The 15,504-nt window shown below is 34.1% G+C and overlaps 1 protein-coding gene across 1 annotated transcript in view; it reads right to left on the bottom strand.

The window, feature by feature from the left end:
* The window catches only part of LOC106067993 (2-iminobutanoate/2-iminopropanoate deaminase-like), a 434,175-nt gene that overhangs the window by 313,843 nt on the left and 104,828 nt on the right, over nt 1–15,504 (bottom strand). The gene's annotated exons all lie outside the window — the stretch shown is intronic.

Genomic DNA, 15,504 nt, shown 5'->3' with positions numbered 1-15,504 from the left:
TAGATGTCAGAAAAATGCGTTTCTGCAGTGAAAAATGCAAGAAAACGCTTTTGGCGTCGGGGCGAATCCGAACCCCACTGATAAATAATGAGCTGTAGATGTCAGAAGAATGCGTTTCTGCAGAGAAAAATGCAAGAAAACGCTTTTGGGCGTCGGGGCTTCGCCCCGAACCCCACTGAAGAAGCTTACAGCGCTCTCCCAGACCCCCAAGCTTGCAAGAGAAAGACTGTTTTTTTTTCTGTTTTTTTCGTTGAAGATTGAGAAACAGTCTTTTTTTATTCTCATATATCGAATATATATATATATATATATATATATATATATATATATATATATATATATATATATGCTGTACGCACGTTTATGCATAGGGTTAGGGTTTACTGGGCGTTAGGGTTAGGGTTTGGAAAAAAATCCCCCCCCACTCCAAAGTTCTGGATCCGCCAGTGAATCCTGCCCAAGACGCATGAAAGTTCGCATACAACCCACATGGGCTCACATCTCACACGAAATGCATGATCTCCGAAGCTTTGAAGGTCAATGTCTCTATTTACCATCTGTTGATGGTCTATTTTGTTGATGAGTATATATATGTTACTGGTGCATGCGAGTCCATATGACACAACAACAGAATGAATCAAGAATATACTTAATAACGCAGGCTGATAACTTCAACAATTTAATAAACAATAAAAAGGGCACAGTCCTCTGTCGTCGCTAGCCTAGCGTCGTCCTCTTAGGCGTCTTGTCCGTTATTCTTCTTGTTCATCAACCTACTCTGTTCTTACTCGTCACATTACTTAGGAAAAACCCGATTCACATCAACTTCTACGCATCTTGTGTCATTACATATTTCCTCCCCCCTTTATCAAAAAAAAATTTTGTCAATTTTTTTTTTTTTTTCAGTCTAAAACACTATCCCTACTGTCATGTCTGTACAATATATATGGCCAAAATTTTGGGGAAAGACAAAACAAACATATATCTTGATCTTGATGGACATCATCATGTTTCCCATCTTCATCAGTTCCCTGGTGAAATTGTCCATGTTCCTATGTCACAAAGTTCACACTGTAGTTGAATGTTGACACCAAGAAAACAATACAGTTCCAATACAGTTATTAGTAAGAAAATATCTGGTATGCGGTGTTCTAATCATCACTCATTGACGATAAAATAGTATAGTACAGTGTAATAGTTTCACCAACCAATAGTACTAAGTCCATCAAGACATGTATACAGTCCCCATACGACGATGCCTTTGTCGATTCCACAGACATAAAACAGTTTTTCAGAGTAAATACACATGTATATAGTCCACATACGAAGATGCCTTTGCTGACTCCATAGGCATAAAACAGAGTTTTTCAGAGTAAATACTGTTATTGGCTATATGTACGTTGGTGGTTGCCTCATATCACACCAAACCCCTCCTGTCAGACAAAATGTAATATTTGTGTCAAAACAACTTTCCAAATTATTCTACCTAACTTTTTTGTTGGGTACCAATAAGTATATTTTCTCTCCACTTACCATTTCCAAACTGACCTAGCCTTTTACTAATGGATGATAATGATTATATAAAAAAATAATGACTGTAGATGATCATACTTACTTTAATTTACACCTTTGACTTCAATTATTGAAATTTTATAATTATCTCCCTTGATTTAATAAAATTCCCAATTTATATTTTACTGAGTTATCTTCCTTTAAAGGAAATAAAATATATATAGTCCATATATAAACAACTTATTCATACCCATTGACTAGAACATATACATATATATACATGCATAAACAAATCAAAATGAATAATCATTATTTACAACAGTTTATCTCACTGTAACTCTTGACAACATGTCAGCTACAATATTAATTTCTCCCCTAATAGCCTCCAATTGAAAATTATATTCTTGTAAAATTAGAAACCACCTGTATAATCTACCATTTTTAATACTTTTTTCTTGCATAAACTTAAGAGGCCTGTGATCAGATAACAATATGAATTTGTTTCCCAGTACATAGCTTTCCAACTTAGTTACAACCCAAACAACAGCTAAAGCCTCCTTCTCTATGACACTGTATCTCTTCTCGGTATCAGATAATTTCCTACTTACATAAATTATTGGGTGTAATTTATCATACTGTTGCATCAAACAACCTCCTATAGCACTACCAGAAGCATCAGTAGTGACATAGAATATTTTAGAAACATCTGGTAATCTCAATATCAAATTTGTAGAAAAAATATGCTTAACTTTCTCTATAGCTTCTATACACTTTCTATTACAAGTCACTTTTCTAGGCTGTCCTTTCTTTAATAACTGGTTTAATGGATCAACTATCTCTGCTAAATTTGGTATGTATTTTCTATAATAGTTTATCATCCCTAGTATTGATTTAATCTGTTTTTGTGTTGTTGGTATTTCTATTTCTAATATCTTCTTTACATTATCTTCAATGGGACTGATAGTATTATTTTTAACTCTATGTCCTAAAAATGTGATTTCTTCTAAGCCTATCTCTACCTTTTCTGCTTGAACTGTTAGACCATTTTGTTTAATTAACTCAAAAATCTCCCTAATTCCTTTTAAATGTTCTTTCCAATCCTCATGAAAAATGCATATATCATCTAAGTAACAGATTACATTTTTTCGATGACCTATAACCGACATCATCATCCTATTAAAGGTAGCTGGAGCATTTATAAGCCCAAAGCTCATAAAGTTCCATTGGAATATTCCATAAGGAGTGATAAATGCAGTATAAGGTTTAGCTCTATTGGTTAAAGGAATTTGCCAATATCCTTTTGTCAGATCCAATTTTGTAAATACTTTAGCATTGGACAATTTGTGTAATATGTCATCAATGTTAGGCATAGGGTAAGGATCAAATTCAGTTATTTTATTTAACTGTCTATAATCTATGCATAACCTTATATCCCCATTCTTTTTCTTTGCTATAACTATTGGTGAAGCATAAGCTGAATTGGATGGTTCTATTATTCCTAGTTTTAATAAGTTGTCTATTTCATCTTTAACTTTTCCCTGTAAGTGTAATGGAATCCTATAAGGCTTCATGAAAATAGGTTTGTCACTAGTTAACTTTATGTCATGCTTTATGATATTTGTTTTTCCTGGCAAACTGGAAAAAATTTCTTTAAAATCACTGATTACATTTATTATGTCTTTTGTTTTTTCTGGAGATAAATTTTCTAAATTCAGTTTTTCCCATGTTTGGTTATCTTTAGTTTCTAGTATAGGAATATTTTTAATATCATTTTCATTAGTTTCCTCATTGATTAAAACAATTAAACATTCATCTACTTGATTTTCATTTTCCACAGTTTCTGTATCTAACTTTTGAGTTTGATTTTCATTGTTTACTTCTGTATCCAAATTTTGAAATTGATTTTCATTTCTCTCATTGTATAACTTCAAATTATTTATATGATATGTTTTTATTTTTCCATTCATATTAATCTTATAGTTTACTTCACTTGTTTTATTTGTAACAACAAATGGACCCTTCCACTGTTTTCCTAATTTGTTTTTTAAGTCAATTACCAAAAGTAATACCTTGTCTCCTACCTCCAATGTTCTTAATTTTCTTTTTTCATTTAAGTTCTCATGTACTGTTTCTTTATATTTCATGTTATTCTCAAAAGCTTCCGCCCATATTTGTTTTAAATCTAAAGCTGTTTCATTGTCATTTTCCTTTTCTATTTTATTTAAGATCAAACTTTCTTTAAAAATTTGTATTTCATCCCTAGGTTTCCTTCCATGTACTAACTCATATGGTGAAAATTGAGTTGCCTCATGAATATTATTTCTAATAGAAAATAGAACAAAATTAATATAGTGATCCCAGTTTTTCTGATTATTTTCTACAATTCTAGCTAAGGATCTTTTTATAACACCGTTAAGGCGTTCACAAAGCCCGTTGGCTTCCGGGTGGAATGGCGATGATTTAATGTGTTCTATACCATATTTTAATATCCATCTTTTAAATAACTCAGATGTAAACATAGAAGCATTGTCTGATAGTAATGTTTTTGGTATCCCATGTCTGACTATGAACTTTTGATCTAAAGCATTAATAATATTTTCTGTGTCTATATTGGATAATACCACTGCTTCAGGATATCTACTGAACATGTCTACTATTGTCAATATGTACTTATTATTATGTTCTGTTTTAGTTAAAGGTCCTATGATGTCTATTGCTATTTTTTGAAATGGTTTATTTGGTTCATCCATTGACTGTAATGGAGCTTTACCTAATTTACCCTTAAGTCCCCTTCTTTGACACATATCACATGATCTTATGTATTTTGATATGGTTCCTTTCATTTTAGGCCAAAATACTTGAGTTGCTAAATTTCTAAAACATTTCTTTATACCTCTATGTCCACTTAAATTACTGTCATGTGACAAAATCATGACATCCTTCCAATACTTTTGTGGTAAGACTAATTGTTTTATTTCTCTATCATTTATTTTTGTTTTTCTAAATAGTATTCCTTCTTCTATGACATATTTCTCCATTGGGTTATTATTTCTCCTGTCACTAATTCTGTCATATGTTTTCCCAATGATGTTATCTTGTTTTTGTTCTTGAGCCAATTTGTTTATTCCTTTCAATTCTTCTGTTTTCATTTCTTCAGTTCCATCTTTCTGTTTTTCTGCTTGCGTTTCGTCTTGTTTTTGACCTTGTATTTCAACTTCTTTCTCTTTATCTTCTTCACCATTAACTATTTCATCATTCATATCAATAAGTTCCTGAGTTTCTTGTTTTGGCTTGTTCTTAGATCTGGTTATTACCATATTACTAATGTAATTATCTGTTTCAGTATTCCTATTCTGCTGTAACCTTTCATATTTCTTTTCCCATGCTTCAATTTCCTGTCTTGAACATTCCTTCAAACCTGTTAAGTTTCCAATTAACATATCATGTCTCATGTTAGGCATGGCTACTCCCTCACAATGGCCAGTGTAAAAAGGTGTCTCAATAAACACTTTAAATACTTTAAATTCCTTTATACTGCCATCTGCCAACTCCACTTTCCTTGTATATCCCCTATAATATTGCGCCTCAATGAGATCAGCCCGAACCACGAGTGTGTTACAGCCACTATCTCGGATTGCCTTTATTGGAACATTGTTAATAAAAGCTGGGTAGAAAGCAAAATTGTTTTTATTTTCCCTAACAAAAAACACTCTGTCAGAATCTCTATTTTTATATTCCCTGCTTTTACTCCTATTGTATGTGTTATTATTGTAATTGTTGTTGTAATTGCTGTACCTATTCCTACTGTCTGCTCTGTAATTATTTCTACTATCTGTCCTATTGTAATTATGTGTACTACTTGATCTATTATAATTATTCCTACTGTTTGACCTGTTTTGTGTTCCCCTGCATCTCATAGCCATATGTCCTTTTTTCCCACATCTATAACATGTAACATCCCTGTTGTTTGACCTATCTCTACTATTGCTATATCTAAAATGTTGGCTATCCCTACTTCTATTTCTACTTCTTTCATTGTTTTCCTGTGTATATCCCACTAGATCAATATTCTTTTTATCTTTACATGAAAAAAGGTTGTTGGGATAGGCATTTTTATATGTTCTTATTATCTCAGTAACATCATCCAAAACTTTGGGATTCCTTTCTTTGATAAATGATTGTAATTGCGGGTCACACTTAGCTACAAAATTATCAAGTAATATAAAATTTTTTAATCCCTCAAAGGTACTGTCAATCTTCTCAAATCCCAGCCATTTATTAAAATAGTCTTTTTCCAAATTTATAGTGGTTTGTGGTTCTATCTGATTGGAAGGTGTGTTTTCAAAATATTTTTTTCTGAATGTGCTGGCATTGTGTCCATATGCATTTAGCAATTCCTTTTTTAAAATTTGGTAGCTATTTTGTACAGTATGATTATGGTTTTGACAAATTGTAAGAGCTTGCCCTTGTACAAAGTCTAACAAAATTTGAGACCACTCTTCCTCCCTTATATTGCAATTAACCATTTTAATTTCATATCTCTTTAGGTAGTCTGAAATACAATCTCTAGCCTCCTGAAAGGGTTGTAGTTTTTTCCTCAACCAATGGTTGTTATCACTTGAAATATTAGTGTTGTTTGTGTGATTATTACAATTATTGGTTTCAATGTGATTGTCTGGGGCATTGGTAGTATTAGTATTAGATCTATCATTAGTATTAGTGCTATTAACTTTTTGTTTATTTTGTTCAGCTTCAATTCTCAATTTCTCAAGATCATATTGTAATTTCCTATCTGCTTCTTCTTTTATTAATTGTGCATCTAGTTTATTCTTTTCCATTTCTATCTTATCTATTCTATCTCTCTCTATTGTCACCATTTGCTGTACATAGCTAGTTAGGTCCTTTCCTTTAAGTTCTAGCTGTTTAGCCTCAGCAATAATTTGCTGGCGAAAAGTCTCCATATAATCAAAGTTTGGAGCTGTTGCCATTATGCTTATTTTATTTTAAACAATGTCTCAATATAGTTTTGATATGGCCTCCCTATTGGCCTAAATATCACAATTTAGTTTTCACAAAAACTCACTTTCAAATACTTCTTGTAATATATATATATTTAAATACCTTTGCTCAATGTTATATTAACAAATATTACCTCAGTGGACTTACTCACAGCCACAATACTTGAATACAACTCAAAATTTTATATCACCTTAATTCAGTGGACTTACTTTAGACCACATAAACAAATATCAATACCTCAATACTTAATTCAATGGACTTACTTCTTGCCAATAAATACCCCTAGGACTATTCTAGTCACTAGTCTAGATTCAATACAACTTCAATACAACTTCAAATAGATAAATCAATATTATACCTCCAACAGTAAATCACAATCCAGTGATACTGACAAAAATTATTATTCTGACCAATTAGACTGTGTTTAAACACATCTATAAAATAATGTCAACCGATTAATCGGGACAAAAGATCTATATATAAATAATTACTCCTTAGACTCAGTTGTCCTCAGGATAAAATAGATCTAAGGCTCTCATAGGTATAACAATTTAGTTAATACCTGGAAACAATCTAGAATTTATAATCTAGATTAAACGTGGCTTACCTTATCTACTTAAGATAAAATTACTAATATATAATAAGAATAATGTAAAATAAACGTAATAAGACACAAAAAAAATAAATCTATTCTAATGAGATGAGACTTTTTAGAGGAAGTATACACTGAAAGAGACAAATAAAGATAACTTCACTTGACTTCTAAAAAAAATAAAATGTACGTGGATACGAACAAAACAAGACAATCTAAACAATCATCGAGACTTTATTAAATGGAGCAGGTCCACTTTCTAATGTGTCCTATAATGACGCCCTTATCAGGCAACCTGCTCTTAACAAAGATCTACTGTCCCTAATAGACTTAATTTAATAATAATGGAGAGAAAAAATAAACTTATCTTTAGTTAGATCCCCTTTGTTCAGTCCACGGAGCTACAACGGTCAGTTCCACACAAGTTCCCCACTGTCTTAGTCTTAGGCAAGGCAAGGTGTGCTCCCACAGGCTACTCGACAGGCAGTACTGAGTTAGGCCAATCTCTCCTGGTGCTGCCACGGTATGGTACGGTTCTCAGATAAAGTCCTCTGGTCAGGTTCCAAGGTTCCGGTTCCACTTGATGATCTGTTGGTGCTGGCTTCTGTCTTCAGGTCAGGAACATAAGTCAATACTGAGACAAGCTGGTGGTGCTGTCTCAAGAGAGGTAAAAAAAATGACTAAGTCCAACTCTCTCTTTTGATGAATATAAATTAGTCAACTTTACAAGTTGAATAGATGGTCACGCAGTGTGGTAGTAGGGTATACCATCACTCGTGTGTAGATTAGATTGTAAGCTCAGCAACACTGCAACAGTCAATTAATAGCTTGAAAAACAAACCTGACAAGGTGACTCCAACGGTCAGCTTGTAGATACTAGATATGTAGACTCAGGTGACTTCCCGTACTCACAATAAACAAATAAACCTGACAAAATGAGGTATCTTCACTCTTGAGGTATAGCCTATAGATAGAGGTATACTGACGACGGACTGCCCTAGATCACTTCAACGGACGAAATAGTTCTGGATTCAGACACAATAGATATACTCAATATAGATCTATATATAGATCCAGGTTCAATCTAAAAATATCTAACCTGGCTGACAAAGCTAGACGCTGGTAACGGTTTCGAATTTTCTCTAATAGAAAGTCTAGATCCACTGGAACAAAGATGCCAAAATCCAGCTGCAGTCCAGATAATTAGCACAGACGTAGGGTAGATCTAGTAGAAATAAACGAATGTTAATCCAGTACTTCTCCAGTGTACTTCGCCAAGTGTAGAATTGTAGATAGATATATCCAGAACACGAAGTTAACTAGATTGTAGATCAAAATGACGCCCTGGCCGTCGTGGGTCGCCACATCTGTTGATGGTCTATTTTGTTGATGAGTATATATATGTTACTGGTGCATGCGAGTCCATATGACACAACAACAGAATGAATCAAGAATATACTTAATAACGCAGGCTGATAACTTCAACAATTTAATAAACAATAAAAAGGGCACAGTCCTCTGTCGTCGCTAGCCTAGCGTCGTCCTCTTAGGCGTCTTGTCCGTTATTCTTCTTGTTCATAATCCTACTCTGTTCTTACTCGTCACATTACTTAGGAAAAACCCGATTCACATCAACTTCTACGCATCTTGTGTCATTACACTATTTACTAGTAGAGTCCAACAGTTCTGGGACACTTGCACACACAGAAGTTTTTATTGGATGGTGTGTTGTCAGTACTCAGTCATTCTGAAACTGTATGGGAGGCCCTATTTGGGAGTCGATACAGAAGCATTCGCGAGTGGTTAAAAATCAGTTTTTCATGTTCATTATAAGGTCGAAGATAAAAAAAATTATTCATAGTTAGTTTTTCATGTTTTTTTTTTTTTAAAAGGAAACCTCAGAATTTGCTCTATTCAATTTTAGCTTTATCATCATAGGAATCCTTGGGCCTTAGGCCTCTTTTTTGGGCTTTATGTGCCTCTTTTATGGGCCATCTTGCCTCTTTAGTGGGCTTTTTTTTTTTTTTTTAATTTTATTTTTTTAAGGTTTTTATTTGTAAGTTCTCATAATTCAAAAGTATTAAATCATAAACAACTGAAAAGTGATTAACCTAAAACTATAATAATAGTAATAGAAATATTATTTAATATCATAATAATAATAATAATGATAATCTTTATTATTCGTAAGGAAATTTGTCTTACAATTTGTGCATTACACCAAACAAAAAACATTATAACTATAAGAAACCAAAGTGTACATTCACACCAGACTCACTCATAATTTACATGTGACAAAGTTTATACCAGATTGTTCTTATTTAATGATTTGATTGCCAGGGGAACAAAAGAGTGTTTGTGTCTGTTTGTCTTTGCTATCGGTGTCTTGTATCTCTTTTGTGATGGTAAAATCACAAAATCCTGACACAAAGGGTGATTCTATATTTCGAGGATCTTGTTAGCTTTTTTATAGATGTTTGTCTCAAACAACTGCCCAAATGGGGTTTGTTTTTTGCCAATGATTTTGCCAGCAGCATTTAGGATTCTATAAAGTTTATTTTTATTTTTAATGCTCAGATTGCCATACCAGGCAGTGATATTGAAACTTAAAATAGACATACTACCTAACCATGACAACCGCCAGAGATAGAAATATGATACAAGTATCCTCTACCCAATTGTGGACAATCTGAAATAAAGAGTTTGAAGCTACAATCATCTCATAATATTAATTCGTGTATCTTAACTGGTGAATGAAGACCGCAATAACAACTTCAGAAAAACAAAACCAAACATTAGTTATGTAATTAAAAAAATGCTTACACTGTTTGAAAATATGTAATAATTATAAATAGTATTGCTTTTGGACGCCTCCAGGCTAGACTTTGGCGGAATAAATTGTTGCACCTGCCTACAAAAATTAATGTCTAACAAGCGGTGGCTCTCTCAGCTTTTCTATATGGATCTGAGACATGGGTATTATTCAGAAAGCAACTAAGACTTCTTGAGCACTTCCACCAAAGATAATTGCGCTCCATCATGGACATACGGTGATAAGACAGCACTACAAACAGCGACGTACTTATGAACGCCGGTATGGTCAGTATAGAGGGACTTCTTATGGTCCGACAGTTACGCTGGTCAGGGCACGTATCCCGTATGGTATACCAAAAGCAGTCTTTTTTTTTTTGTGAGCTAAAAGGTGGTCCACTACGTGACTTAACATCAACTTGTTTCATCAAAACTGTCTTGCTACCACTGCTATCTTGCTACCACTGCTATCTTGCTACCACTGCTATCTTGTTATCACTGCTATCTTGCTATCACTGCTATCTTGCTATCACTGCTATCTTGCTATCACTGCTATCTTGCTATCACTGCTATCTTGCTACCACTGCTATCTTGCTATCACTGCTATCTTGCTATCACTGCTATCTTGCTACCACTGCTATCTTGCTACCACTGCTATCTTGCTATCACTGCTATCTTGCTACCACTGCTATCTTGCTATCACTGCTATCTTGCTATCACTGCTATCTTGCTATCACTGCTATCTTGCTACCACTGCTATCTTGCTATCACTGCTATCTTGCTATCACTGCTATCTTGCTACCACTGCTATCTTGCTATCACTGCTATCTTGCTACCACTGCTATCTTGCTATCACTGCTATCTTGCTATCACTGCTATCTTGCTACCACTGCTATCTTGCTATCACTGCTATCTTGCTACCACTGCTATCTTGCTATCACTGCTATCTTGCTACCACTGCTATCTTGCTATCACTGCTATCTTGCTACCACTGCTATCTTGCTACCACTGCTATCTTGCTACCACTGCTATCTTGCTATCACTGCTATCTTGCTGTCACTGCTATCTTGCTACCATTGCTATCTTGCTACCACTGCTATCTTGCTATCACTGCTATCTTGCTATCACTGCTATCTTGCTATCACTGCTATCTTGCTACCACTGCTATCTTGCTATCACTGCTATCTTGCTATCACTGCTATCTTGCTACCACTGCTATCTTGCTATCACTGCTATCTTGCTATCACTGCTATCTTGCTACCACTGCTATCTTGCTATCACTGCTATCTTGCTACCACTGCTATATTGCTATCACTGCTATCTTGCTATCACTGCTATCTTGCTATCACTGCTATCTTGCTATCACTGCTATCTTGCTATCACTGCTATCTTGCTACCACTGCTATCTTGCTATCACTGCTATCTTAATTATTTTGCCTGTAACAAGGTGTAAACATGTACGCATAAAATAATCATGTACGCAAATATTAAAGATGAGATACTGTTATAGCTTTACTTTTTTTCCTATTAAAAATTCTATTAACAAGTGGCTGAGTGGTAAAGCGCTTGGCTTCCCAACCGAGAGCTCCGGGTTTCGAAACCTGGTGATTACTGGGATTTTTTTTTAAATTTCGAATCTTTAAGGGCCTCCTGATCCACCCAGCTCTACTGGGTACCTGACACTCGTTGGGGAAAGACAAGTAAATCAAGGTACACAATCGTTTGAAAGATCTACTTGACTAAATTAAATGCAGTTATCTCCCTGCACGAGTGGGGGAAAAAAAAAAGATGTTGTAGTATAAAATTAGTGTAAAATATTTATTAGTATTGTATTTTTAGCGGCCCTCGAAAGGGGAAAAGAAGCTATTAGTGTGAAATGTCTGTGCGTCTGTCCGTCCGTCCGTAAACTAGAAAAGATAGTTGAAATCCGACATCATAGTATTTTAGTCCATTCAAAGTTCTGATGCAACGGCTACTTTTTTTTCTTTTCTAGAAGCAAAAAATCTAATTTTTTAAATCACTTATGCAAGCAGTTTTTATTTTTCATAAAAATACACCAATTTTACAACTATTCACTATTAATAGTAACAAACACGGGATGCTATTTTGTAGGGGAGATGACCATGTACCATATTTTAAACACATTTATGCAAATGGTTTTAGATTTTTTTGTTAAAAATATTTTTTTTTTACATTTGTATTGTAACGTTATGTACGTTCTGTCCTACTAATTACTACTTTCACCCAAAAATAATGTTTACTTTTCTTAAGAGAAAAAAATGTATTTAGCATGCATATAAGTTGGGCATGATTTAAAACAGAAATTAATAAGCAGGTTTTCATATTATAGTGTAAACTGTCGTTCTATATAGTAACCGCAGGACTCTTCACTAAAAGATTTTTTTTTTATTTGAATAAGACAAAACAATTAGATCAATTGGATGGATCAATTAGATATCTATTATAAGTCATCAGTTAGGCCAGGTTCGCATTTAACTTCACATTCACTTTCACCTATCCTTTAGTCTGCTGGACCGCTGGGGCACCACACAAGATCTGTCAACCTTCTTTCTCCATTCTTCTCTGTCATTGATGTTTGATAGAATTTCATTCTGATGTTCTTTCTGAAAATATTGATACCTGCCTTTTTACCTGCTTGGGTGGACCACTTCGGGGGGCCGATTTTGAGTTTATGTTTCCACACAAACTGTCTGTGTAATCTTGTTTTTTTTTAAAATACCGGTAACATAAAAACTAAGTCTAAAAGATGTTAATAATCTAATTTATTATATTTTATTTTACGAATATATTACATGATTCGTCAACTGATTTACTTATTTACTTATTTACTTATTTACTTATTTACTTATTTACTTATTTACTGATTTACTGATTTACTGATTTACTTATTTACTTATTTACTTATTTACTTATTTACTTATTTACTTATTTACTTATTTACTTATTTACTTATTTACTTATTTACTTATTTACTTATTTACTGATTTACTGATTTACTGATTTACTTATTTACTTATTTACTTATTTACTTATTTACTTATTTACTTATTTACTGATTTACTTATTTACTTATTTACTTATTTACTTATTTACTGATTTACTTATTTACTTATTTACTTATTTACTTATTTACTTATTTACTTATTTACTTATTTACTTATTTACTGATTTACTGATTTACTTATTTACATATTTACTTATTTACTTATTTACTTATTTACTTATTTACTTATTTACTTATTTACTTATTTACTTATTTACTTATTTACTTATTTACTTATTTACTGATTTCAAAATAATGTCCCTCATTTCTACAAACTGCTAATATCGTTTGCTGCGTCTAAGGTTGGACTTAAATTGAATGTCACTAAATAAAGAGCAAAAGTCGACGTATATTTTTTCGAAGCTTATATCAGTTCACTTTGTCTGTCTGTCTGTTTGTCTGTCTGTCTGGTACGATTATTGTACACGTTATTTCTCCCACACCCAATCTCGGATCAAGTTGAAACTTTACACAATTATTTGTTTTACATAACAAAAACACGAAGCCAAGACTTTAGTCACGGTAGATATTCTCGGGGCCGTTTCGTGCCAGCACAACACAGTACCTATAGGCCCGTTCATATTCCCTTTACACAGTTGACCACTAGCATACGGCTGACCTGTTTCAGCTGATCGTACAGTTTAACCCTACCGCGTCGCCAATACAGTTATAAAAATACGGATTACATTACACAGAAATTTCAATGATACGTAGTGTTAAGACAAGAGAATCTCTGATGGAAAGTAAGCACACAACCGTGAGATTGTATTTTATATGTTTTATCGAATGTGAGTATAATAGTAATAATAGTTATCAATAAGTTAAGTTATCAATACAATCTCTTCGTCCTTCCCTGTGAAGTCACTTCCATTCAATTCATTCTACATTCTCACCACTCTACACCATTCTACATTCGCACTATTCTACACAATTCTACACATTCGCACCATTCTACATTCGTACCACATTGCACTCCTACCGTAACACTGGGTTTTGCCAAATTTACATTGAAATGCCGTATAAACACAATCTATAGTTATATATAGTTCTCTTCATGGCTCAAGAGTTTGGACACCAAGAAGTAATGGAGAGATCAATCTTGTATCTCTGCAAGTCGGACTAGAATTACCACACGTAACTTTAAGGGCGAAAAAAAAAGAGGGGGGGGGGAGAACAAGTAGTATTTACCCGTTACTAAATAGCAAGGCCGGATTTAACCATTGCGACCAATAAATCATGGAAAGATCAATCTTTTCTTTCTGCACGTCGGACTAGAGTTACTCCACATATTATTTGCGGCGAAAAAAAAAGAGGGGGGGGGGAGAACAAGTAGTCTACTCTGTATTCACCCGTCACTAAATAGCAGGGTCGGACTTACCCATTGTGGGACCCCCTGCGAAACGGATTTCGCGGGACAATTTAGGGTAGGGATACGAATAATAAGTGAAATTTAAAAGTTTGAATTAGAAAATAAATTCGTCTTTGCATTTTATTCATTCTTTACTACGTACAGAATTACTTTACGAGCCTTGCGTGTAGCGAAGTCATACAGTATATCATAAAAATTATATTTCCTACATAGATCGCGCTCAATAGCAAGAATTACCAATTTAATTTAATAATGTATACACTTAGCGCGGGTTCAATGAAAGTGCGGGGCCACTGCGGTCGCATAGGTTGCAGTGGCCTAAGGCCGGCCCTGCAAAATAGCGGCGTATTCTACGCCGTGGGCCTACTAGTATCAGATATTCATACCAAATAGATTTACACATGTCAACTGCCTGCTACAAGTGACAGGAGCATTACGACTACAAACCGTCACGCTAGGCTGCCTATTCAGACCAGTAAATGAGTTAAGTAGGTCAAACACAAATAGTCCAAGATGTTCAGGACAGTTTCGAGATCTTGACCAGCAGTTGTTTAAAAAGATATATTCTATTCTCAAAAAAAAAAAAAAGAATACCACAAAGACTATTTAACTCTTTCTCTCCTAATCGACGATACCATCGTTGATTTGACCTCATTAAATTAAATTAATGTTTAATTTTATAAACATGACTTTGCGCTCTATAAAAAGAGCATGCATTTTCCTTTAATTCTATCCCAAATACATCATTTTCTGAGAACAAACAATAAAGCTATTGAAGCTTCATCGTATCAGGGTAGTGAAAGCGTAACGAGCAAAATGAAGAATTCCTTCGAAACGTGGAAATATAATGACGGAGAGAAAGAGTTAAAGAAAGAGTTAAGAACTATTGTTGTTTCTGGAAAGGCCTGTAGTACCGTTACCTATCCCTAAGTTTGTTGAACAGTTGGAACAACAAAACAATCTATCGACTGCCTTTCTCCCCGTCTTGCCTTAGATAGATTTTTCAGACACGCCAGACCATTCTTTTATGTTGTCATTCCATCGCTTTCTCTGTCTGCCTCTTCTTCGTTTGCCTGGTACTGCTCCCTGAAGGAAGGTTTATGCTAGCCCTGAGGACCTTGGCTAAAGTTGTAGTAT

This window comes from Biomphalaria glabrata, chromosome 5 (genome assembly GCF_947242115.1).
Source record: "Biomphalaria glabrata chromosome 5, xgBioGlab47.1, whole genome shotgun sequence".
NCBI classification, from domain to species: domain Eukaryota; kingdom Metazoa; phylum Mollusca; class Gastropoda; family Planorbidae; genus Biomphalaria; species Biomphalaria glabrata.
The sequence above is the reverse complement of the archived record's forward strand: the minus strand, read 5'-3'. Positions and strand labels throughout refer to the sequence as shown.